Genomic DNA, 26,999 nt, shown 5'->3' with positions numbered 1-26,999 from the left:
AAGAACACACGAAGTGGTCAAGTCCCTCACACTCAAATCCCTCCACAACAACAAAAGCTATGGAGAAATATGAGAGGAAGAACAAGGAGCTCAAAAAGAACTCCAAGATCAAGATCCAAGGGGTTCCCCTCACATAGAGGAGAAAGTGATTGGTGGAGATGTGGATCTAGATCTCCTCTCTCTTTTCCCTCAAGAACAAGCAAGAATCATTGGAGGGATTAGAGAGTAATCAAGCTCTAAGAATGTCAACAATGGAGGTAGAACAAGAGCTCAATGGATGGATAAGACCAAGGGGGAAGAAGACCCCCTTTATATAGTGGGGGAAGGAATCAGACCGTTACCCCCACTTTCTGCCCGAGCTGCAGCGGTACTACCGCTGGCACTCCAGCGGTACTACCGCTAGCCCCAGCGGTACTACCGCTGGGCCCCTGGTAGTGCAACGGCACTACCACCGCCAAGAAAGTCTTCGCAAAAAGGTCCGTCCACGAACAACCGCTAGGCAGGCGGTACTAAGCTCCTGGAGCGGTACTACCGCTGACCAGGGGCAGTACTACCGCCAGCCAGCGGTACTACCGCTAGGGCCAGCGGTACTACCGCCAACTCTAGCGTTACTACCGCTAGGTCCAGCGGTACTACCGCTCGCCACTGAAACAGCCATAACTTTCGCATACGAGCTCCGAATCGAGCAAACCCAAGCTTGTTGGATTCAGGATGACAAGAGCTATCCAAACAGCTAAACATATATGCCAAATATATAGAGATGTGAGTCCTCTATGAATGAAGAACCGGCAAAAACTCCAACATCGAAAACATCATAGTAGATGCATATGGACTCCGTTTTCGATGAACTCGAGCTTGTCACGAAGATGACCATAAGCTCTAAAACTCTCAAAGAGAAACACCAAACAAGAACCAAGAAGTATGATGCAAGGATGCAAATGGTTTGAGCTCTCAACGAATGATACGATCAAGCTACTCACTTGAGAGCCCCCTTGATAGTACAACAATCTATCCTAAACAGAAAACCTATCAAGGGCAAACCTATACCTTGCACCTCGTCCTCTTGAGCTAGATGATGATGATATTGGCTTCCTCAAGATGGACCACCTTTCTTGATTGTGTTGGCTTGATGAAGACTAGTTGATTGCTCCCCCATACTCACTATGGGTGAGCCACTCTTCAGCATATCTTCACAAGTCCATTGCCACCACAATGGACGGCAAGCTTCAAGCATGATATCTTCGTGCTGATCCACTTGAACTTGCACATCGCAATCTTGATGACGATCACAACTTGACGTCATACTTCATGGGTTGTATGAGATCTTCCCTATGACGCAAGCCCATGGAAACACACCTAACCCCCACATAGAACTCTCACGAAGACCATGGGTTAGTACACAAACACGTAATGGACAATGCTTACCATACCATGAGATCACTTGATCCCTCTCGGTACATCATGTACGCTTTGTGTGTTGATCATCTTGATTTACTTCTTTGTCTGAGATCTTGATCAACCATGTGTCTCTATGACCATTCTTTTGATAATACCTTGAATACCATCTTGGTCATCATATAAACTCCTTGAACCCAACAGATGGACTTCAAGAAGTGCCTATGGACAAATCCTATAAATGTAACTTAAGGCAACCATTAGTCCATATGAATTGTCATCAATTACCAAAACCACATATGGAGATATATGCTCTAACATCCTTGTAATTCTTTCCTATGTTGGAGATTCTTATCAACCTATCTTGTTATTCATTTCTCTCTAGTCTATCCGGAGTGTTGAAGATATCTCAGAAGTTTCTTGTTTTCAATCCTTTCAATTGTTTCGAGGGTCTCACCTCGTCTAGTTTTCCTTATACCGGTGCAATATCTCGCTTTCTAAGCAATCTTTTCAACAGTGGTTTCTTTGAGTGGGCCCGTAACCCAAAGGTTTTTCCCAGGATCTCATTTGTCTCTTCTAATTTTTCCGGAGTTCTCTAATTCTTTCCAACTGTGACGTAAGAATGATATCCATCAGTCATTTTACTTTTTCAAGATCTATTCGAATTAATTATCATATTTGACTCAACCTTTCATTCTTCTTTATTCCGGAGTGTCTCGGTTATGCTTGGTGGTGTTCTCCTCATCTTGTTCAGCTAGGAAGACCGAAGGAGTGTTTCTCTCAGATCTTGGTCCATTCTCTTGGAGATTCATCATTTTAGCTTTGTGCCACCATCTTGATTGTTCCCAATCATGAGTAATCTCTTTCTTGCTATCCGGTGCATTTCTGAATTGTTTTCATTCTTGATCCTCCGAAGGCCATCATTTCAGAAGATTCTTCGTTCTCAACTTTCAGCTTTCATCCTCAATTCTTCTCAATTGTTGTCTCTTCGTTCGTCTCTCTATTATTCCGGTGCCTTGTTCAAGTTTTCTGTTAGGTGGCTCGTGATCTCTTCATTCTCTTGTATCTCCATTAATTCGTGGTGTTCCCATTCAAGTGTGAATTCTTACCGGTGCTTCCTTCAATTATGCTTCAAGTGGTGCATATCTATCTCTCTCTTCAATTTTCTTTCAAGAAGAATAAGTGATACGCTAAATCCGTTGCTTGTTAGGAATTAAACTTGATGGAGGATAAGCATAACATAATTCTTATTCTTGTTCGTAGAAATCTGAATTCTTCTTCCGGAGTGGCTCATGATATCAATTCTTATCCCATGTGCTTATCTTTCTTTTTCGGAGTTCCAAGTTCTTTAAGTATCTCTTGTGAGGCTTCATCTAAATCTTGGCAAGGTCATAATCTTATTCTTTTCTACCTTCATATCTTTGCATCATTCATTGTATATGGAGGTCCTTCATGGTGGTTCATCAAGGTTTGAATCCATTCTCACGAGTTCTTTAAGATTCTTGTGATAGTAATTGTCATTCTCTTATTCTTTCTTTGTTCCCAATGATCTAGTTTTATTCTCTTGTCCCGGAGGCATTGTGATGTTGCTCTTTTGGGTCAATCTTGTTGTTTGGTACATCTCCAACGTATCTACTTTTCCAAACTCTTTTGCCCTTGTTTTGTACTATAATTTGCATGATTTGAATGGAACTAACCTGGACTGACGCTGTTTTGAGCAGAATTGCCTTGGTGTTATTTTTGTGCAGAAATCAAAGTTCTCCAAACGTCCTGAAAATTTATGGGGAGCAGTTTTGGAAAATATCAAAAATACCTACGCCAAGTTCCACCTCAGGGGGTGGACTAGTGGGCCACAAGCCCCTGCTCCGCCACCACCCCCTGGTGGCGGTGGGCACGCTTGTGGGGCCCACATGCACCTGCCGCCCCAACTCCAGCTCTATAAGTTGTCTTTCGTCCCAGAAAAAATAAAAAGAGAAGTTTTCGTCGCGTTTTCGATACGGAGGCGCCGCCACCACCCGTTCTTCATCTGGAGGGCACATCTGGAGTCCATCTTGGGCTCCGGAGAAGGGAAATCGTCGCCATCGTCATCATCAACCTTCTTCCTTCTCCAATTCCATGAAGCTCTTCGTCGTTCGTGAGTAATCTATTCGTAGGCTCGCTGGGCGGTGATGAGTAGGATGAGATCTATCATGTAATCGAGTTAGTTTTGATGGGGATTGATCCCTAGTATCCACTATGTTCTGAGATTTGATGTTGCTACTACTTTGCCATGCTTAATGCTTGTCACTAGGGCCCGAGTGCCATGATTTCAGATCTGAAATTATTATGTTGGCACCAATATATGTGTGTTTTAGATCCGATCTTGCAAGTTGTAGTTACCTACTATGTGTTATGATCCGACAACCCCGGAGTGACAATAACCGGAACCACTCCCGGTGATGGTCATAGTTTGAGGAGTTCATGTGTTCACCAAGTGCTAATGCGTTGGTCCGGTTCTTTATTAAAAGGAGAACCTTAATATCCCATAGTTTCCTTTTGGACCCCGCTGCCACGGGAGGGATGGACAATAGATGTCATGCAAGTTCTTTTCCCTAAGCATGTATGACGTCACACGAAATGCATGCCTATATCACATTGACGAACGGGAGCTAGCCACTTATCTCTCTGTGTTATAGCTGTTGCATGATGAATATTATCCAAACAAATCACCGACCCATTGCCTACGAGTTTGTCCTACTACTGTTGTTACTTGTCTTGCTCTGCTGCTACTACTGTTGCTAACGCTGTTACTTGTCTTGCTCTGCTGCTACTACTGTTGCTACTGATGTTACTTGTTTTGCTCTACTGCTACTGTTGCTACTACTGTCGCTTGCTACTGTTGCTACTTGCTACTGCTGTCACTACTGCTGTTCCTTGCCACTGCTATTGCTCGTTACACCGCCGTTACTCGCTACTTTGTTGTTACTACTGTGCTTGCAAATACTAATCTTTCAGGTGTGGTTGAATCTTACAAATTCAGCTGCTAATACTCGAGAGTTTACTCTCACCTCCTTCAGGCGATCTACAAATTTGGGTCAAATACTCTACCCTCGAAAACTGCTGCGAACCCACGAGCTGGTGGGCCATCAACAACATTCTTCCAGTTTCATTGCCGGGGAGTGCTATCAGCATTCTTCTGGTGCCGTTGCAGGAGAAGGTTAGTTGTTATAAGCATTCGTCTAGCTAACACTAGAGATTGCAGGATCAACACTTTTCTGGAGCCATTGCTAGGGAAGCACAGCTGACGTCAGCATTTTTCTGGTGCCGTTGCCGGGGAGGTATTGCTATATTCTTTGAGTTACTTGGGATTTATATCTGTTGATCACTATGAAGAATCTGAAGGATCCGAAGACCAAAGTCTTGCCCTCAAATACGAGGGGAGGTAAGGAATTGCCATCTAGCTCTGCACTTGATTCACCTTCAGTTATGAGTAAGTTTGCGACATCACCTCGTGCTAGAAATCTTGATATGTCGCCTGTGCTTGATGATGCTTGTGATACTATTGCTAGAGATGCTATGCTTGATACTATGCCTGATACTGCTAGAGATCCTATGCTTAATACTATGCCTGATGATACTATGCTTGATACTATGCCTGATACTGCTAGAGATGCTATGCTTGATACTGCTTCGCCTGATGATGCTAGAGATGCTATTTTGCCTGATGATGCTTTGCTTGATACTGCTAGAGATACTCCTTTGCCTGATGTTACACTGGGAGCGTTCCCTGATGCTCATATTGCTAGAGTTACTGCCAATGCTCGTGATGCTTCTGATACTGCCGATACTATTGAGATAGAACCTGCTTTTGCTCCTGTTAGATCTAGCTCTCCTAGATATGAATTGCCTGATATACCTGAGGGTTACGTTATGGAGGCAGAGATAGCTGAGGATTTTCTTACGTGTAAGGATGCCTGTGGCGCTGAGAAATTAATTTTCAAGTGGAAGGAAAAATCTCGGGAAGTTAGGATGAAAAATGATCAGAAGTTTGCCACTTCGTCTATCTTTTTCACCAATAAGGATTATGAATTCTCTGTCGACCCTGAGATAATCTATCTTGTCGAATCTGATCCTTTTCACGGTTATGAGTCTAAGACGGTCATAGCCCATCTTGCCAAACTATCCGAAATAGCCAACCTTTTCACTAACGAGGACAAGATCCGCCACTACTATATCCTTAAGTTGTTTCCTTTCTCTCTAAAGGATGATGGTAAAGCCTGATTCACCTCTCTTGCTCCTGGATGTGTGCGTAGTCCCCATGAGATGGTCTATTACTTCTGTGAGAAATATTTCCCTGCCCATAAGAAGCAAGCTGCCTTGCAGGAAATATACAACTTTGCTCAACTCCAAGAAGAGAGTCTTCCACAAGCTTGGGGGAGGCTCATCCAGCTACAGAATGCTTTGCCTGATCACCCTCTCAAGAAGAACGAGATACTTGATATCCTCTATAACGGACTTACCGATGCCTCTAGAGACCACCTAAATAGTTGTGCCGGTTGTGTTTTTAGGGAACGAACTGTAGAACAAGCTGAGACCCTACTGAATAACCTCTTGATCAACGATAATTGTTGGACTATTCCCGAACCACCTCCTAAGCCAACTCCTAAGAAAAGAGGTATTCTATTCCTCAGTCCCGAAGATACGCAAGAAGCCAAGAAATCTATGCAAGAGAAAGGCATTAGATCTGAAGATGTCAAAAATCTACCACCTATCGAAGAGATCCATGGTCTCGATAACCCGATACAGGTAGTAGAAGTGAATTCTCTGCGTAGGTTTGACGAGAGTGATATTCCTTTTGATAAACCTGCTAGCCTATGCTTTGATGAATTTGACAACTTTTTTGCCAAACAACAGAGTTTCAATGATTATGTTAGCAGCCATTTGGAACAAAGTGCTCGTATGCTTAGCCATTTAAGTGCTTGTGTAGACAGAAATGTCAATGCTCTAAAGCTTCTGAGTAAACATGCCTCTATGATTACTACTTAGGTAGAACAAGTACTTAAAGCTCAGAATGACCCGCTCAATGAATTAAATGACAACTCTGTCAGATCATTACTAGAGGAGGCAAAATGACTCAAGAACCTTTGTATCCTGAAGGTCATCCTAAGATAATTGATCAAGATTCTCAAGGAATCAATGCTGATACACCTAGTCATCCTAAGGAGAAGAAGAAGGATGATAGAAACCTGCACGCCAGTTCACCAAATACTATCACACCTGAAGAACCTAATGATATTTCTGCGTCTGATGCAGAAACACAATCACGTGATGAACATGAACCTGGTGACAACGTGGACAGTGATGTTCGTAATAATGCTCAACCTAGCCATGACGAGGATGTGGAGATTGAACCTACGGTTAATCCTGATAATCCACAACCTAAGAAGTACGACAAGAATGACTTTACTGCTAGGAAGCATGGTGAAGAAAGAGAGCCATGGGTTCAGAGACCTATGCCCTTTCCTCCTAAGCCATTCAAGAAAAAGGATGATGAGGATTTTGAGCGCTTCATTGAGATGATAAGACCCGTCTTTCTACGGATGCGGTTAACTGATATGCTCAAGATGTCTCCGTATGCCAAGTACATGAAAGATATCGTGACTAATAAACGGAAGATACCAGATCTTGAGATCTCCACCATGCTTGCCAACTACACTTTCAAGGGTGGAACTCCTAAGAAACTTGGTGATCCCGGAGTGCCCACTATACCTTGCTCTATTAAAGGAAACTACATAAGAACTGCCTTATGTGACCTTGGAGCCGGTGTTAGTGTTATGTCGCTTTCTCTTTATCGTAGACTTGAGTTGGATAAGTTGACACCCACTGAAATTTCTCTGCAAATGGCCGACAAATCAACTGCTTTCCCTATCAGCATTTGCGAGGATGTGCCTGTTGTGGTTGCTAACACCACTATCTTAACAGACTTTGTTATCTTGCATATTCCCGAGGACGATGCCATGGCTATCATCCTCGGAAGACCCTTTTTAAACACTGCAGGGGCTGTTATAGATTGCAACTAAGGCAATGTCACTTTCCACATCAACGGTAACGAGCACACAGTGCACTTTCCAAAGAAACGATATCCAGTACATTGCATCAATGCTATCGAAAAGACTTCATTGATTCTCATTGGGAGCTTTGAATGCCCTATTCCTCGCGTCAAGATGGAGTATGATTTGCTTGTTGGGGAGATACATATCCCCATTGAGGTGACTTAGTGGCTATTCGAAAATTCTCCGTTCTCTCTTGCGATTCGAGAAGGTTTTGTCATAAGGACTTGATCAACCCCATTGACGGATTTCTTCCGATGACCATGAAACGGATGAATGAGAGAGTCACATACCTCTGTTTTGAGTTTTCATTTTCTGTTGCTTAGAAGAAAAATGATAGAATTAGTTTAGCTTTTTCTGTTTTTTGTTCTAGCGTCCCAGAGAAAAATACCTCGAAAATAGAAGTTCTCCGATGGTCCTGAAAATTTAGTATGATTTTTTCTGGAATTTTTGAAAATTTCTCGGCCTGAGAGCTGGTCAGGGCGACTGACCAGTGGGCCACAAGCCCCCCCACCGCCACCTACCCCCTGGTGGCGGGGTGCAAGCTTGTGGGGCCCACAGGCATCCCCTCCACTCATTCCAGCTCCCAGCCTCTTCTTCCACCTCTAGAAAAAATTGTTTCGCAGCTCAAACCTGTGTTCTTGCTCATTTGGCTATGATTTTCGATCTCCTTGCTCAAAGCACCATTCTCGGAACCGTTTTGGGGAAATTACTCCTCCATTGGTCCAATTAGTTTTTGCTCTAGTGCTTTATCCTTCGCGAATTCTTGCTACCTTGGTGACCCTGTTCTTGAGCTAGAAAAGTTGATTTTAGCTGGTCCCAAGTAGTTTTAGCGCATGATACAGTCTCTAGGCACTAGTAGGAGTAGTTGCTACAAGGTGTGGTGGGTCTTTATTCACTTTTCTCTTGAACTTCAAAAATTTCAGCAGAAGGAAATTATGTCCAGGAGGAAGTTTCATAGTGGTTCCTCAAGTAAGAAGGGTCCTCGTCTCTCCTTTCGGGAGCCTGAACCTTTTCAACTAAGGGACGCACCGGTGCAACCATGTGAATGGCCTTCAGATGAGTTCATGATCGAAGCAGGCTTCAAGGATGAGTTTGATGCACTTGTCCGCAATGCCGGGTTAGAAGAATTCCTCTTAGATAAATGTGAACAGTATGCTATGCTCACTGCCTCTTTCGTGCGTAGATTTAAATTTTACCTGGGCATGAATCATCCATACTGTTTGATCTGTACGATAAATCCTATACCGTGGGTCTGGAGGATTTCAATAGGATTTGCAAGATACCCGATGGAGGTACTGTTATTTAGCTCCCATATTGAAGCTCCTGGCACCTGTTATTGCGCTCTTAAGGATACTAAGGTCGGAAGCGCATAGGTGACAATGTGCACCCTTGCCGTTAACGCACCTACCTATGAAGAGGGCAAGGTAGTGCAAGGCAGGGAAATGGATGCTTCCTATGGTGGCTTGCGTGATATCTCTGGTTTCTCCAACAGTTATACTGGAGACAAAGTCTCTGACTGAAGACTTAGGAGGATCAATAACACTACCTCCATCGGGTATCTTGCAAATCCTATTGAAATCCTCCAGACCCACGGTATAGGATTTATCGTACAGATCAAACAGTATGGATGATTCATGCCCAGCTAAAAATTTAAATCTACGCACGAAAGAGGCAGTGAGCATAGCATCTGTTCATATTTATCTTAGAGGAATTCTTCTAACCCGGCATGGCGGACAAGTGCATCAAACTCATCCTTGAAGCCTGCTTCAATCATGAACTCATCGGAAGGCCACTCACATGGTTGCACCAGTGCGTCCCTTAGTTGAAAAGGTTCGGGCTCCCGAAAGGAAAGACGAGGACCCTTCTTACTTGAGAAACCACCATGAAACTTTCTCGTGAACATAATTTCCTTATGCTGAAATTTTTGAAGTTCAAGAGAAAAGTGAATAAAGACCCACCACACCTTGTAGCAACTACTCCTACTAGTGCCTAGAGACCGTATCACACGCTAAAACTACTTGGAACCAGCTAAAATCAACATTTCTAGCTCAAGAACAGGGTTACCAAGGTAGCAAGAATTCGCGAAGGATAAAGCACTAGAGCAAAAAATAATTGACCAATGGAGGAGTCACTTACCAAGGAGTAATTTCCCCAAAACGGTTTGGAGAATGGTGCTTTGAGCAAGGAGATCAAAAATCACAGCCAAATGAGCAAGAACACGAGTTTGAGCTGCGATTTTTTTTTTCTGGAGGTGGAAGAAGAGCCTGGGAGCTGGAATGAGTGGAGGGGATGCCAGTGGGCCCCACAAGCTTGCACCCCGCCACCAGGGGGGTAGGTGGCGGTGGGGGGGCTTGTGGCCCACTGGTCAGTCCCCCTGACCAGCTCTGAGGCCCAGAAATTTTCAAAAATTCCAGAAAAATCATACTAGATTTTCAGGACCATCGGAGAACTTTTATTTTCGAGGTATTTTTCTCCGGGACGCTAGAACAGAAAACAGGAAAAGCTAAACTAATTCTATCATTTTTCTTCTAAGCAACAGAAAATGAAAACTCAAAACAAAGGTATGTGACTCTCTGATTCATCCGTTTCATGGTCATCGGAAGAAATCCGTCAATGGGGTTGATCAAGTCCTTATGACAAAACCTTCTCGAATCGCAAGAGAAAACGGAGAATTTTTGAATAGCCACTAAGTCACCTCAATGGGGATATGTATCTCCCCAACAAGTGAACCATACTTCATCCTGACACGAGGAATAGGGCATTCAAAGCTCCCAATAAGAATCGATGAAGTCTTTTCAATAGCATTGATGCAATGTACTGGATATCGTTTCTTTGGAAAGTGCACCGTGTGCTCATTACCGTTGACATGGAAAGTGACATTGCCTTTGTTGCAATCTATAACAGCCCCTGCGGTGTTTAAAAAGGGTCTTCCAAGGATGATAGCCATGGAATCGTCCTCGGGAATATCCAAGATAACAAAGTCTGTTAAGATAGTGGTGTTAGCAACCACAACAGGCACATCCTCGCAAATGCCGATAGGGAAAGCAGTTGATTTGTCGGTCATTTGCAGAGAAATTTCAGTGGGTGTCAACTTATCCAACTCAAGTCTACGATAAAGAGAGAGCGGCATAACACTAATACCGGCTCCAAGGTCACATAAGGAAGTTCTTACATAGTTTCCTTTAATGGAGCAAGGTATAGTGGGCACTCCGGGATCACCAAGTTTCTTAGGAGTTCCACCTTTGAAAGTGTAATTGGCAAGCATGGTGGAGATCTCAAGATCTGGTATCTTCCGTTTATTAGTCACGATATCTTTCATGTACTTGGCATACAGAGACATCTTGAGCATATCAGTTAACCGCATCTGTAGAAAGACGGGTCTTATCATCTCAACGAAGCGCTCAAAATCCTCATCATCCTTTTTCTTGGATGGCTTAGGAGGGAAGGGCATAGGTCTCTGAACCCATGGCTCCCTTTATTTACCATGCTTCCTAGCAGTGAAGTCATTCTTGTCATATCTCTTAGGTTGTGGATTATCAGGATTAACCGTAGGTTCAATCTCCACATCCTCATCATGGCTAGGTTGAGCATTATTATGAACATCACTGTCCACATTGTCACCAGGTTCATGTTCATCACCAGATTGTGTTTCCGCATCAGACGCAGAAATATCATTAGGTTCTTCAGGTGTGATAGTATTTGGTGAACTAGCGTGCAGGTTTCTATCATCCTTCTTCTTCTCCTTAGGATGACTAGGTGTATCAGCATTGATTCCTTGAGAATCTTGATCAATTCTCTTAGGATGACCTTCAAGATACAAAGGTTCCTCAGTCATTTTGCCTCCTCAAGTAATGAATCTGACAGAGTTGTCATTTAATTTATTGAGCAAGTCATTCTGAGCTTTAAGAACTTGTTCTACCTGAGTAGAATCATAAAGAAATGTTTCCTCAGAAGCTTCAGAGCAATGACATTTCTGTCTACACACGCACTTAAATGGCTAAGCATACGAGTACTTTGTTCCAAATGTCTGCTGACATAATCATTGAAACTCTGTTGTTTGGCAACAAAGTTGTCAAATTCATCAAAGCATAGGCTAGCAGGTTTATCAAAAGGAATATCACTCTCATAAAACCTACGCAGAGAGTTCACTTCTACTACCTGTATCGGGTTATCGAGACCATGGATCTCTTCGATAGGTGGTAGATTTTTGACATCTTCAGCTCTAATGCCTTTCTCTTGCGTAGATTTCTTGGCTTTTTGCATATCTTCGGGACTGAGGAATAGGATACCTCTTTTCTTAGGAGTTGGTTTAGGAGGTGGTTCGGGAATAGTCCAAGCATTATCGTTGATCAAGAGGTTATTCAGTAGGGTATCAGCTTGTTCTACAGTTCGTTCCCTAAAAACACGACCGACACAACTATCTAGGTAGTCTCTAGAGGCATCGGTAAGTCCGTTATAGAGGATATCAAGTATCTCGTTCTTCTTAAGAGGGTGATCAGGCAGAGCATTCTGTAGCTGGACGAGCCTCCCCCAAGCTTGTGGAAGACTCTCTTCTTGGAGTTGAGCAAAGTTGTATATTTCCTGCAAGGCAGCTTGCTTCTTATGGGTAGGGAAATATTTCTCACAGAAGTAATATACCATCTCCTGGGGACTACGCACACATCCAGGAGCAAGAGAGGTGAACCAGACTTTAGTGTCATCCTTTAGAGAGAAAGGAAACAACTTAAGATATAGTAGTGGCGAATCTTCTCCTCGTTAGTGAAAAGGTTGGCTATTTCGGATAGTTTGGCAAGATGGGCTATGACCGTCTCAGACTCATTACCGTGAAAAGGATCAGATTTTACTAGAGAGATTATCTCAGGGTCGACAAAGAACTCATAATCCTTATCGGTGACAAGGATAGGCGAAGTGGCAAACTTCGGATCATTTTTCATCCTAACTTCCCGAGATTTTTCCTTCCACTTGAGAATTAATTTCTCAACGTCACAGGCATCCTTACACGCAAGAAAATCCTCAGCTACCTCTCCCTCCATAACGTAACCCTCAGGTATATCAGGCAATTCATATCTAGGAGAGCTAGATCTAGCAGGAGCAAAAGCAGGTTCTATGTCAATAGCATCGGCAATTTCAGAAGCATCACGAGCATTGGCAGTAACTCTAGCAATATGAGCATCAAGGAACACTCCTAGTGGAACAGGCAAAGGAGCATCTCTAGCAGTATCAAGCATAGCATCATCAGGCAAAATAGCATCTCTAGCATCATCAGGCAAAGCAGTATCAAGCATAGCATCTCTAGCAGTATCACGCACAATATCAAGCATAGTATTATTAGGCATAGTATCAAGCATAGCATCTCTAGCAGTAGTATCACAAGCATCATCAAGCACAGGCGACATATCAAGATTTCTAGCAGGAGATGAAGTGCAAACTTACTCATAACTGAAGGTGAATCAAGTGCAGAGCTAGATGGCAATTCCTTACCTCCCCTCATAGTTGAGGGCAAGACTTTGGTCTTCGGATCCTTCAGATTCTTCACAGTGATCAGCAGATATAAATCCCAAGTGACTTAGAGAATATAGCAATACCTCCCCAGCAACGGCGCCACAAAAATGCTGACGTCAGTTGTGCTTCCCCGGCAATGGTGCCAGAAAAGTGTTGATCCTGCAATCTCTAGTGTTAGCTAGACGAATGCTTATGACAACGAACCTTCTCCTCCAACGGCACCAGAAGAATGCTGCTAGCATTCCTCGGCAATGAAACTGGAAGAATGTTGTTGACGGCCCACCAGCACGTGGGTTCGCAGCAGTTTTCGAGGGTAGAGTATTCGACCCAAATTGGTAGATCGCCTAAAGGAGGTGAGAGAATACTCTCGAGTATTAGCAACTGAATTTGTCGGATTCAACCACACCTGAAAGATTAGTATCTGCAAGAAAAGTAGTAACAGCAAAGTAGTATGATAACAACGACAGTGTAACGAGCAATAGCAGCGGCAAGGAACAGCAGCAGTGACAGCAGTAGCAAGTAGCAATAGTAGCAACGGACAGTAGTAGCAACAATAGTAGCAGCAGCAGCAGAGCAAGACAAGTAACAGCAGTAGCAACAGTAGTAGCAGCAGAGCAAGACAAGTAATAGCAGTAGTAGGACAACTCGTAGGCAATGGGTCTGTGATTTGTTTGGATGATATTCAACATGCAACAGCTATAACACGGAGAGATATGTGGCTAGCTCCTGTTCGTCAATGTGATGTAGGCATGCATTCCGTGTGTCATCATACGTGCTTAGGGAAAAGAACTTGCATGACATCTATTGTCCATCCCTCCCGTGGCAGCGGGGTCCAAAAGGAAACTACGGGATATTAAGGTTCTCCTTTTATTAAAGAACCGGACCAACACATTAGCACTTGGTGAACACATGAACTCCTCAAAGTATGATCATCACCGAGAGTGGTTCTGGTTATTGTCACTCCGGGGTTGCCGAATCATAACACATAGTAGGTAACTACAACTTGCAAGATCAGATCTAAAACATACATATATTGGTGACAACATAATAATTTCAGATCTGAAATCATGGCACTCGGGCCCTAGTGACAAGCATTAAGCATGACAAAGTAGTAGCAACATCAAATCTCAGAACATAGTGGATACTAGGGATCAATCCCCATCAAAACTAACTCGATTACATGATAGATCTCATCCTACTCATCACCGCCCAGCGAGCCTATGAATAGATTACTCACGAACGACGAAGAGCTTCATAGAAATTGAGAGGGAAGAAGGTTGATAATGACGATGGCGACGATTTCCCCTCTCCGGAGCCCAAGACGGACTCCAGATCTGCCCTCCAGATGAAGAACAGGAGGTAGCGGCGCCTCCGTATCGAAAACGTGACGAAAACTTCTCTTTTTATTTTTTCTGGTACGAAAGACAACTTATAGAGCTGGAGTTGGGGGCGGCAGGTGCCTGTGGGCCCCACAAGCCTGCCCACCGCCATGAGGGGGGTGGTGGCGGAGCAGGGGCTTGTGGCCCACTAGCGCACCCCCTGAGGTGGAACTTGGTGCAGGTATTTTTGATATTTTCCAAAACTGCTCCCCGTAAATTTTCAGGACGTTTGGAGAACTTTGATTTCTGCACAAAAATAACACCAAGGCAATTCTGCTGAAAACAGCGTCAGTCCGCGTTAGTTCCATTCAAATCATGCAAATTATAGTCCAAAACAAGGGCAAAAGAGTTTGGAAAAGTAGACACGTTGGAGACGTATCAGACGATGTACTCGACGAGGCGAAGAGGATGAGGCACTCGGAGGGACTGGCTATGGCCGGAGACGACGGCTAGCTCAAGCTCGAGCTCGGCTAATGGCGACCGAGAGGAGGGGGAGCAGGAGAGCGAATGGGGAGAGGGAGAGGATTGGAACGGGCTCGGGAGGGTTATCCCCTTGCGGCCAGTGCGACGGAGCAGCGAGGCAGGAACCCAGGTGCGTGGCCGCGCCGGAGGAAGCGGCGGCCACCTCCTGCTGCACACTAGCGAGGAGGAAGACGACAGGAGATGCTGGGCTGGGCCAAAATGAGCAACAGGTAAGGGGTTTTTCCATTTTTTTCATTTCTGTTTCTGTTAAATCATTTCTGACATTTATCTGATTTTATTTTGGCTCCAAACTATTCCCATAAATAGTGAAAATAGTTGTGGGTGGTATTTGAATTATTTCCAAGCCCACATACATATTTCAACATTTTGTGATATTCTGAAATATTTAAAATCACATATTTGGGTGATTTCAGTAGCTTTTATGATTTAAATAAAATACCAAAAGTATTTTTAAATTAAGTTCCACCCCTGAAATATTGTTTTCAATATTTATCAAAAAGGGTGAGCTTTTATGAAGGCCATTTTGGGTTCATTGATTTATCACAAGATTTGAATTGAGTTGAATATATAAGTGCTAGGGTTTTTCTTTGATTTCTATTTTCATTTTTAATGCAAGAATAAAACATGAGAATATTCTTGCTAAACATCAAATGGTAGCTAGGGATGTGACAACTCACCCCCACTCAAAAGAATCTCGTCCCGAGATTTGGAAGTCGTCGGGAAGAGTGCGGGATACTCAAGTCGGAGACGGTCCTCTCTTTCCCATGTTGCTTCTTTTTTAGAATGATTTGACCACTGAACTTTAAGAAAATTGAGGTTTCAACGTCGAGTGGTACGCTCAGCTTGATCAAGAATACGAACAGGGTATTCTCGATATGAAAGGTTATCTTGGAGATCAAGCGTTTCATGGTCCACTTCACGGATAGGATCCGAGAAGCAATGCCTGAGTTGCGAGACATGGAAAACATCATGAACCTTGGAAAGATGTGGAGGAAGTTCCAATTGGTAGGCAACTTCTCCTTGTTTGGCAAGAATGTGAAAAGGACCAATGTAACGAGGAGCCAATTTGCCTTTGATACCGAAGCGATGGGTACCCTTCAAAGGTGTAACCCGAAGGTAAGCCTTCTCATCAACTTCAAAGGTCACAGCCTTATGATGACGATTATATTGGCTCTTATGACGAGATTGGGATGTTTTCAACTTTTCACGAATAATACGAACTTGCTCTTCTGCTTCCTCGATCATATCCGGACCAAAGAGTTGCCTCTCTCCGGTTTTTGACCAATTAAGAGGTGTTCGACATCTTCGTCCATAGAGAACTTCAAAAGGGGCTTTGCCCAAGCTTGATTGATAACTATTGTTATAAGCAAATTCGGCGAATGGAAGACACTTCTCCCAATTCATACCGAACGATATAACACAAGCTCGAAGCATATCCTCTAGGATTTGATTTACTCTTTGTACTTGACCACTTGATTGAGGATGGAAAGTAGTGCTAAAGGATAGGTGAGTCTCCATGGCATTCTGAAAGCTTTCCCAGAAATGAGAAGTAAAAATACTTCCACGGTCTGAGTTAATCTCCAGAGGGACACCATGAAGAGGCGCTATTCGAGAGAGATATAACTCTGCTAGCTGGCTAGCTGTTATACTCTCACGAACTGGAAGAAAATGAGCTACTTTGGAAAGACGGTCAATGACCACAAAGATAGCATTATTCCCTTTCTTGGTCCTCGGAAATCCAGTGATGAAATCCATACTAAGTTTATCCCATTTCCATTCAGGAATAGCTAAAGGTTGAAGGGTGCCAGCAGGCCTTTGATGTTCCGCTTTAACTCGACGACAAATGTCGCAGTTAGCGACGAACTCAGCAATTTCTCTCTTCATCCTAGTCCACCAGAACCTCTGGCGTAGGTCCTGATACATCTTAGTACTACTAGGATGAATCGTGAGAGGAGAATCATGAGCCTCCTTAAGGACCAACTGCCTTAGATGTGGATTCTTACGAACCACTAGACGGTTCTGGAAGAACACAACATCTTGATCATTCATAGAGAATTCCTTAGCGTTTCCACTAGTAATATTCTCCTTGATCCGTGATATACCCTTCTCACGCTTTGGGCCAGCTATGATTAGATCCCTAAGAGTAGGTTTCGCCACCAGGTTGGAAAGATATCCTTGAGGAACAATGTGGAGGTTTAACTTCCAAAATTCCTCATAGAAACGTGGTTGACCTCGTTGTAACATCAGATTGTTACAATAAGATTTATGACTTAGTGCATGAGCCACGACATTGGCCTTCCCCAGGGTGTAAGTTATCCCTAAGTCGTAATTTTTCATCCACTCGACCCACCGTCTTTGCGTGAGATTCAAATCCGGCTGGGTGAAGATATATTTCAAACTTTGGTGATCAGTGAAAATTTCACAACGATTACCAAGAAGGTAATGTCACCGGGTTTTTAGTGCATGGACTACAGCTGCAAGCTCAAGATCATGTGTGGGATAATTATCCTCATGTGGATGCAAATGTCGAGATGTGTATGCAATCACATGATGATCCTGCATGAGAATGCAACCTAATCCTTGTCACGAGGCATCGCAATAGATAACAAAGTCCTTAGAAAAATTTGGTGGTAGCAGCACAGGTGCGGAAGTCAGGCGTCTTTCAGTTCCTGAAAGCTATGCTCACACTGTGGTGTCCACTCAAACTTTTTATCTTTCTTGAGCAGTTTAGTTAGAGGCTTTGCAAACTTGGAGAAGTTCTCAACAAAGCAGCAACAATAGCTCGCTAGACCAAGAAAACTCCTAACTTGCTTAACTGATTCAGGTTGATTCCAATCAAGGACGGCTTGAACTCTCTCGGGATTGACAGCAATAACCTTACCAAAGATTAGGTGGCCTAGATAGGTCACTTCTGGTAAACAAAATTCACATTTTGAAAACTTGGCATAAAGGCGATGCTCTCAAAGTTTCATCAATACCAGCCTTAGATGCTCGGCGTGTTCTTGTTCGTTCTTCGAGTAGATAAGAATATCATCGAGGTATACAACGACGAATTTATCCAAATACTCCATGAAGATTGAATTCATCAAGCGAGAGAAGGTGGCTGGGGCATTGTTTAAACCGAACGACATGACGGTGTACTCGTATTGTCCATAACGAGTGACAAAGGCCGTTTTTGAAATGTCCCCGTTCTTGATCTTGATTTGACGGTAACCCAACCTCAAATCCATTTTGGAGAAGACTAAGGATCCAGCAAGCTGATCATACAGATCGTTGATCCTGGGGAGGGGATACTTCTTATTTATAGTAACCAGGTTAATTGGTCGATAATCTACAACCATCCGGTCTGTTCCATCCTTCTTCTTGACGAAGAGGACAGGACAAACCCAAGGAGAAGAGCTAGGTCGAACGAAACCTTTATTCAAGGCCTCATCTAGTTGTTTCTTAAGTTCGACAAGCTCTAAGGGTGCCATCTTATAGGGTCTTCTGGCTATTGGGACAGTTCATGGAACAAGATCTATCACAAACTCTACATCCGTGTCAGGTGGAATTCCTGGCAGTTCTTCTGGAAAAACATCCGGGAAGTCACGGACTACCGGAATATCTTCAAGTTCTGGAAGAGGACTAGCATTGAGGGAATAGAGCTGGCATTTGGCAACTCGAGTTGAGACATTAACTATCTCACCCGAGGGATGGGTAAGCTGAACATTCCTAGAATGGGTATCAATCTTGGTGTAATGAGTTGACATCCAGTCCATACCCAAAATGATATTGATATCTGAGGATTTAAGGGCTAGCAATGATGCTAGAAAAACTAGCATGTCTACTAGAATTTCATTGTCATAACTTATCCTAGAAGTTTGCCACTTACTACCAGGAGTTTGGACAACTAATGGGATTGACATATCACAAAAGGACATGTTATGCAACTGGGCGTAACTTTCGAAAATGAAGGAATGAGATGACCGAGTGTCAAAAAGAACAGACGTTGGGTGATGATTGACAAGGAGCGTACCCAAAGTGACGTCGGGATCCTCGGGAGCTTCTTCTACTGATACATAATTCACGCGGCCACGCGCAGGAGTTGGCTTCACATAATATGCTTTGCCCGACTTGCCTTGACCAACAGACTTCCCAGGTTGCTTGGCAGTGATATTCTGGGGACACTCACGCGAATAGTGTCATGGTCCTCCACACTTGTAACAGATCACCTGATTGGCACGTGGTGCAGCATTCCTAGCTGTACCACCATAGGTCTTTGCTCGGGGATTGGTCTGGTTTTCCTGAGGCGCCACATAGGATGGTCTCGGGGTATATCTTGGCGGCAGAGAGCTATTCGGGACCCACACCCAGCGCTTCGAAAACGCTGAACCGTGTGAGGAGATAGAATCGCGAGAGTGCTTCTTCGTGGCTTCATAGTCGGTATGACCAGTCTCGGCATTGATCGCCTTGTTGACAAGAGCTTGAAAACTTGTACATTCATGAAGGCGCGGGTCACGACGAAGTTCGGGGCTCAGTCCCTTGCGGAATCTTGCTTATTTCTTGGCATCAGTTGACACCTCTTCAGTTGCGTAGCGAGCGCGATTACGAACTCACGACTATAAGCATCCACGATAAACTTTCCCTGGGTGAAGGCACATAATTCCTCTCTCTTACGGTCCATCAGACCCTCTGGAATGTGGTGCAGACGGAAAGCTGCACTAAAATCTGCCCATGTGGCTGCTGGTCCAGCAGGACGCATAGCTTCAAAATTCACCCACCATAGATTGGCGGGGCCTTCCAGAAAGTACACAGCGAAGGTCACCTTGTCAGCCTCAAAAACGTTGGCATAGCGTATCTTGCGCGATATACTGCACAACCAGTCATCAGCATCGAGAGGATCAACGGAGTGATGGAACTTTGGGGGATTTAGCTTCACAAAGTCATTGAGGGTCACTGCATCATTTCGCGGCTGACGAGCTGTATTTTTTTCAATATGCTCTAGCAGACGGTTGGTCTCTCGCTTGTTTCTTTCTGCCTCCAGCATAACCTCCGCCAGAGAAGGTGGGTGGGGCAGTTCTTCCTGTGTTGCGTGACTACCTTCTCCCTGCTCATGGCTAGGGGCACGGTTGTGCCTGGTAAACACCATCATGGCAAACAAACTCACAGCTTAGACTACATCAACATCAATACTAACTATGGACTAAGAATGCACTGAACACATGGAATGCGGAAATGAACATCTGCACAACATGGTAACAAGCAAACTGCTATATAGACACCATGGTTCATACACACCATAACATAGTTCAGTAGAACCTTAAACTGAAGAGCAAATTACTAAAAAGATGATACTACTCATCAGAGGCTTTCCACGCTTCCTATACATTATTTATCTATGCCTCCGGAACTCATCTCACGACATAGTCATATTCCACAAGACGCACAGGACTGTGGAAATATAACTACTACAATACTACTATTCCACTCACAGCTCAAGCATCCGCATAAAACATCTCATACAGATTGCCTCCATGACCTCGGAGCTGAACCTGCGGATCAGCAAATACTCTAGCCTGAGACCCCTGTGAACCGTAAGGACACGGGTGTGGCCTTGGTCCCCTGACTGGTGGCAGTAGAGGTCCCCGAAGAGGGGTGACACCTCCGATAGCAGGCCAGTAAACATGAGCTGGAAGATGAGTCCTAACTGGGTTCAACATCTCCATATCTCCATAGCCTGTCTAAAATACAGGTGCCAGCTGTGTCAAAGTTGTTCACAGACGGGCACGAGTAGCATAGAGCTCCATACGAAGGGCACGAGCATCTCGGTCTCTATTCTCCAACATCTGAGTGGTAATCTGCAGCAGCGGACCCTCCAAAGAAGAATCAAAGTAGACTCCACTGAGATATCCTTCTTCTCCTTGCTGAGAAGCGGGAACATAACAGAACTCTGAATTCTGCAGCAGTGCATGTCTGGCTCTCATGATGGTCAACATTGAATAAGCGGCATCTTGTACCGCCATGTCAACGGTAACCCCCAATCCAAAAAACCAATGGATCGGCTTCTCGGCTCCAGGGTAATCTGGGAATACCCTAATAGTGCACATAACTGACTTTGGTTGAAATCCCGGTACTCCTCCTCCACTGTATACTCTCGATACCAGCGGTAACCGGCTACTAACATCATCCTGACCAGCATGGCCGTGTGACCTGGAAAATCAATGCACCTAGTCAGACGGACCACCTGACGAAAAGGACGGGCAGGCATCTGAAATAGAGAATAATGCAAAGGCATTAGAGCTCTGGAAATGAAATTGGGCAGCATAACGGATGTAAATGCTCAAAACAATTGAGACAACCCAAAAAAATAGGATAGCATAACCACTCAACTATCAAATTCAAATTCCATGGTCATCAAATACTTATTTTCTTTTCATTGGAACAAAAGAAAACTCGGATTAACTCTCGGACATCTTTTCTTCAATCTACCGATTAGTAACACGCGATCCTGAGAGATAGATAAGAAACCTAGTTCTTAATCCCCGTAGAAAAGACGAGGATGGCCAGAATAGAATGACTTGAGAAGAGAAGAAAAAGCCTTACGTTCCCTTCCACAAACAATTCCCTTATATATAACTAAAGCATTTCTAGACTCAACTTCGACCAGTTTGGCTTGGTAACCCTACAGTCAGTCAGGCTCTGATACCAACGCTGTCGGGACCCCGATCCTAAGCCATAGGAATCCATCCTGTAACACATCGCATCCCTTTGCAGTCTCACGCACGGTTAACCCCGCAGCTGCCACCTTACCTTAGCAGGGACCGTTTGCGCCTTTTGACTCACGTATGCAATTGTGTCGCTAGCATTCCAATGTCAAGAACCCGGGTCGACATAACTAGTCATAAACTCAAGTGGCTCAACTGTATAGAGACATACATACATAACCCAACAAAGCAGGTGTCGGTCATCAGCGAGTGTAACGAGTCGTAGCAAGCTACAAGGACTCCATTACACCGCGTGACATTTCCCCGTAGGGACAGACACATCAACTAAGAAGGATACATGCCGGTCAACCAATGTGTCCGGAGCAGTAGAAAACTACCAAGGCTTGGTGGAAACACAAAGGGGCATTTCTCTGTATAGAGATCTACTAAGGGCATACGACTAGGTGTCGAATCCCATACATATCACAGTGCATCACATGTACGCCTCACATACTTGATATGCATAGATACAACAATGGCATCCCAACATAACCATACAACATCACAACATTTATTTAGAAGACTCGGAAGAGTCTTACATAATAAGTTCATACAGGTAGGGGTCACACGACCCGACACTCAAGTCATACAAGCAAAGTCATACAAACCAAGCAGAAGCATTAAAGTTTTCTGAGTACAGACAGTTGAAAGGAAAAAGGCATAAAGCCTGACTATCTACATATCCCTTCTGAAAGGGGCCAGGTCGTAGCTGGGACACTAGCTACTCGTCATCATCGAGGTCTAGATAGAACCCACCTGTTGGCTCGTGGGTATCTTCTGCAACATTTATTAAACAAACATGAGTACAAAGGTACTCAACAAGACTTTAGAACAGATCTATCTACTCATGCACATGTATCAACAAAAGGGGGTTGTGGGGTTTCATGCAGCAAGCTAGCTTTGACTCTTGGCTAGACTAAACTACAAATTTTAAATAGTTTTAAACAACTTTGATAAGTCGTACACGAGTCCACTACCACCACATCAATACACTATCATGGATTCCTTCCTGTCTCCCTACGGAAATGCCATACATGATACTCACACTTATCTTGATACTTTTATGAGTAGCCATTAAAGTTATCTATGAACAACATATGTCTCCAAGTAGTCCATATCCGCGGACGTGACTATTCGAATAGATCATAACCCTGCAGGGGTGTACTTCTTCACACGCGCTCTCGCCACTTATCGCCATGTGCACGTCATGCACCTCGGCAACCTTCAAGCGGAAGCCCAGCGAGGGAGTCGGCCACGACCGTTAATCATGCTAATACCTAGTCCAGGTTTATCGCCTATTTGAGAGTGAATCCGCACGGAAGTCCGGCCGAAGTTTCCGCTACGGCCCCAAACGATGTGCGCGGGGTTCCCAAGCCCACCATCCGGGTGCCACTTGGTACACCGTGCCACTGCCTACCGCATCATAGGCCACCTCTAAGGTCAGCACTATGCACGGCCTCCAGCATGACTATAAACACCAGAAACTACTTGCAACTCCTGGACCGAGTATTAGGCGATTAATAAGTCGAGCGGGGTCATATTTCAGGGCCCAGCATGTGGTAGTAACTAGTCTTGGATTACATACACAGACTCGGTTCCTAAGGACGGTTCCAATGAAACAACCCGCCATGTCCTCCTACATAGCCTTTCATCGGTACCTTTACCAAATCAGGTTCCACACTTATTCTTTGTCACTAGAACACATTCATCCATTCATGTTCATCACCCAGATGAAACAGACCTGACACAACTCTAGGCATAGCAAGCATAGCAGGATAAGACACATCATGGCTCAAGCAACTACCAGGTATGCTAGGTTGCAAGGTTTGGCTATTTACTATGACAATGACAGGTCGTGCAAAGGAATAGGTTCACCTATTGAAGTAAAGCATTTGAAATATTTTTTCCTAATGCAATAAGTGAGAGAAGGAGTGGGAACATGGGATTATATCGGGATGATCAAAAGGGTGCTTGCCTTGTTGCTCAGTAGAAGGATTAAATCCACCAGTCGGATATTCGGACGTATCCGGAAGGGAGAGCCTACCGAAATAATAACGACAATCAATAACATTCATATGCAACAATATGATGCATGAACATGGCATGAAATGAAATGTAGCATGAGCTAGTGTGGCTATCAAACCCTTGGTTTGATGCTGATTTGAATTCAAGTTCAAATATTAATTAAAGTAGGACATTTATTAAATTCCTTGATTTGACCTAATGATGTTTCATAACTTTGTTTGTCATGCATGAAAATAGCACCATTGTGTTCATTGAATTTTTCTTATCACTTTACATATATTATTTGTCAGATTTGGAGTTATATTTAATTTTCTATGAATTTCCAAAGTTTTGAACTTATTCTGGAATTGTTTTAAAAGAGAAATTGTATTACTGCATCAACATGACATCAGCAGATCAATGTGGTCGTTGAAAGTCAAACCTCACCAGTGGGACCCACTGGTCAGTGACTCTGGTTAGTTTTTAGTTAAAGTTTAGTTTAAATAGCTAATTAGAAGTGGCTGGCCCACATGTCAGTGATTGATTAGTATTTAATATTTCCTTTAATTCTGATTAGATTAGTTCTAAGTAACCAAGGGCTGGCCCCACTTGTCATAGACTCTCGGAGTCAACCCACCGGCGCTGGGGCACAAACCCACCGGCGATGAGCCGCCAGTGGCTCCAGGGACAGTGGAGGGCATCGGAAATGCTCCTCCGATGACCAAACAAGCAGCGGAAGGCACCAGAGGAACGGCCCTTCGCCCGCGAGCTCATTTTTGCAAGTCTTGGGGGTTGAAACGGCCGGAGTCGATGCCGGCGACGAGCTCGGCGGCTGCCGGAGCTCGGGCAACGTCGAGGTCATCGAAACAGAGCGCAAATGGGTCGAGGTTTGGCTCCTACATCACCTACGTGGCATGCTAAATCTATTGGAGGCCTTAGATGGATCAACCCATCACCGGAGGCTCACCGGCGACGAGCTCCCGTGGCGGGTCTCATCGGGCTTCGGTGGAATCGGGTGCTAGGGATCGCGACCAACGGGGAAAAGAAGGGGAAATGCATCCGGGGCTCACGGGGATTGCAGAGGCGTCGAGAGCGGGCTCGGGGATGGCCTGGAGAGGGAGAACGACGACGGCGAATGTCGGTGATCTGAGGAAGAAGACGACGGCGTTAGGGCGATGCAAGGCTCGGGAGCTTGATTCTGTTGGCGTGGACGACGTAATCGACGAGGCGGAGAGGATGAGGCACTCGGAGGGGCTTGCTATGGCTGGAGACGACGGCTAGCTCAAGCTCGAGCTCGGCTCTAATGGCGACCGAGAGGAGGGGGAGCAGGAGAGCAAATGGGGAGAGGGAGAGGATTGGAACGGGCTCGGGAGGGTTATCCCCTCGCGGCCAGTGCGAAGGAGCGGCCAGGCGGGCACCCAGGTGTGTGGCCGCGCCACAGGAAGCGGCGGCCACCTCCTACTGCACACTCGCGAGGAGGAAGACGACACGAGATGTTGGGCTGGGCCAAAATGAGCGACGGTTAAGGGGTTTTTCCATTTTTTTAATTTCTGTTTCTGTTAAATCATTTCTGACATTTGTTTGATTTTATTTTGGCTCCAAACTATTCCCATAAATAGTGAAAATAGTTGTGGGTGGTATTTGAATTATTTCCAAGCCCACATAAATATTCCAACATTTTGTGATATTCTAAAATATTTAAAATCACATATTTGGGTGATTTCAGTAGCTTTTATGATTTAAATAAAATACCAAAAGTATTTTTAAATTAAGTTCCACCCCTGAAATATTGTTTCCAATATTTATCAAAAAGGGTGAGCTTTTATGAAGGGCATTTTGGGTTCATGGATTTATCACAAGATTTGAATTGAGTTGAATATAGAAGTGCTAGGGTTTTTCTTTGATTTCTATTTTCATTTTTAATGCAATAATAAAACATGAGCACATTCTTGCTAAACATCAAATGGAAGCTAGGGATGTGACACATATCACATACGCGGGCAAGGGAAAAAGGAAGCTATTGGGCCTCGGTAAGGTGTCTATATCCAAGGACCGACACATGGACCAAGTCATGCTTGTGGAATCCCTTAGGTTTAACCTCATGTCTATCTCAATGCTTTGTGATCTTGATATGATTGTCATCTTTAGAAAATATCGATGCGTAGTCATCATGGAGTCTGACAAACCCAAAGCCTTTGAAGTCTTTAGGAGAGGAGACTTATACATTGTTGATTTCTCTAGAGGTCCACAGTAGGCCACATGTCTACTGCCAAAAACCTCAGGAGGCTGGCTATGGCATCGAATACTTGGTCATGTAGGCATGAGGAATCTACACACACTTGCGAAGAATAAGCATGTCATTGGCATTGAAGGTGTAAAATTCCACAAGGATCATCTTTGTGGGCTTATGAGTCTAGAAATATGACCAGATCCAAGCACCCCTCGAAGACTATCATGACCACTACTCATCCTTTTGAATTGCTTCACATCGACCTCTTTGGACCTACTCACTAAGCTACTCTAACCAATGCAACATCTCTATATGGCTTTGTCATCGTTGATGATTATTCTCGTTACACTTGGGTGCATATTATCCTATACAAAAATGAAGTGCAGGAAGTCTTCAAACGATTTCCCTCAAGGGCCTTGACAAACTGCGGTGTCAAGATCAAGCACATCAGGAGTGATAATGGGACAAAGTTCAATAACACCGGTCTTGATGACTATCTTGATGAACTTGGTATTACTCATGAGCTGTCTGCCCCTTATACTCCTCAACAGAATGGCATCGTGGAGCGCAAGAACAGGGCTCTTGTTGAGATGGCTTGCACTATGCTTGAATAATATCAGACTCCTCTTCGCTCTTGGCCTCACGCAATCAACACTGCGTGCCATATCATCAATAGGGCATATCTTCACAAATTGCTCAAGAAAACCTCATACGAGCTCCTCACCGACAAGAAATCAAATGTAAGTTATTTCAAAGTCTTCGATGCAAGATGTTGGATTAGAGATCCTCACCAGAGTTAAAAATTTGCACGGAAAGTACATGAGGGTTTTATGCTTGGTTACGGAAAGGGCTCGCATACCTACAGAGTCTTCAACAACTACCACAACAAGGTTGTTGAAATTGTAGATGTGCGGTTCGATGAAACAAACGGCTTGCGAAGAGAGCACCTGCCTCCTGTGCTAGATGAAATGCCTCCCGAGGAATCAATCAGGTTCGGGGCTACTAAAGATATCATTCCCACTGAAGAACAACCGCCCGTTGAAGAATTCATCCCAAACAATGAATAAAATCAAACTGGTGCACCTGAGGAAACTGCTCCTAATTAAATTCCTCAACCCGATGAAAGTCTTTAACCGCACATCCAAGGATTGCAAATGCACTGCAAATTGAC

The sequence above is a fragment of the Hordeum vulgare genome, chromosome 7H (genome assembly GCF_904849725.1).
Source record: "Hordeum vulgare subsp. vulgare chromosome 7H, MorexV3_pseudomolecules_assembly, whole genome shotgun sequence".
Classification (NCBI taxonomy): Eukaryota; Viridiplantae; Streptophyta; class Magnoliopsida; order Poales; family Poaceae; genus Hordeum; species Hordeum vulgare.
This window is presented reverse-complemented; position numbering follows the sequence as displayed.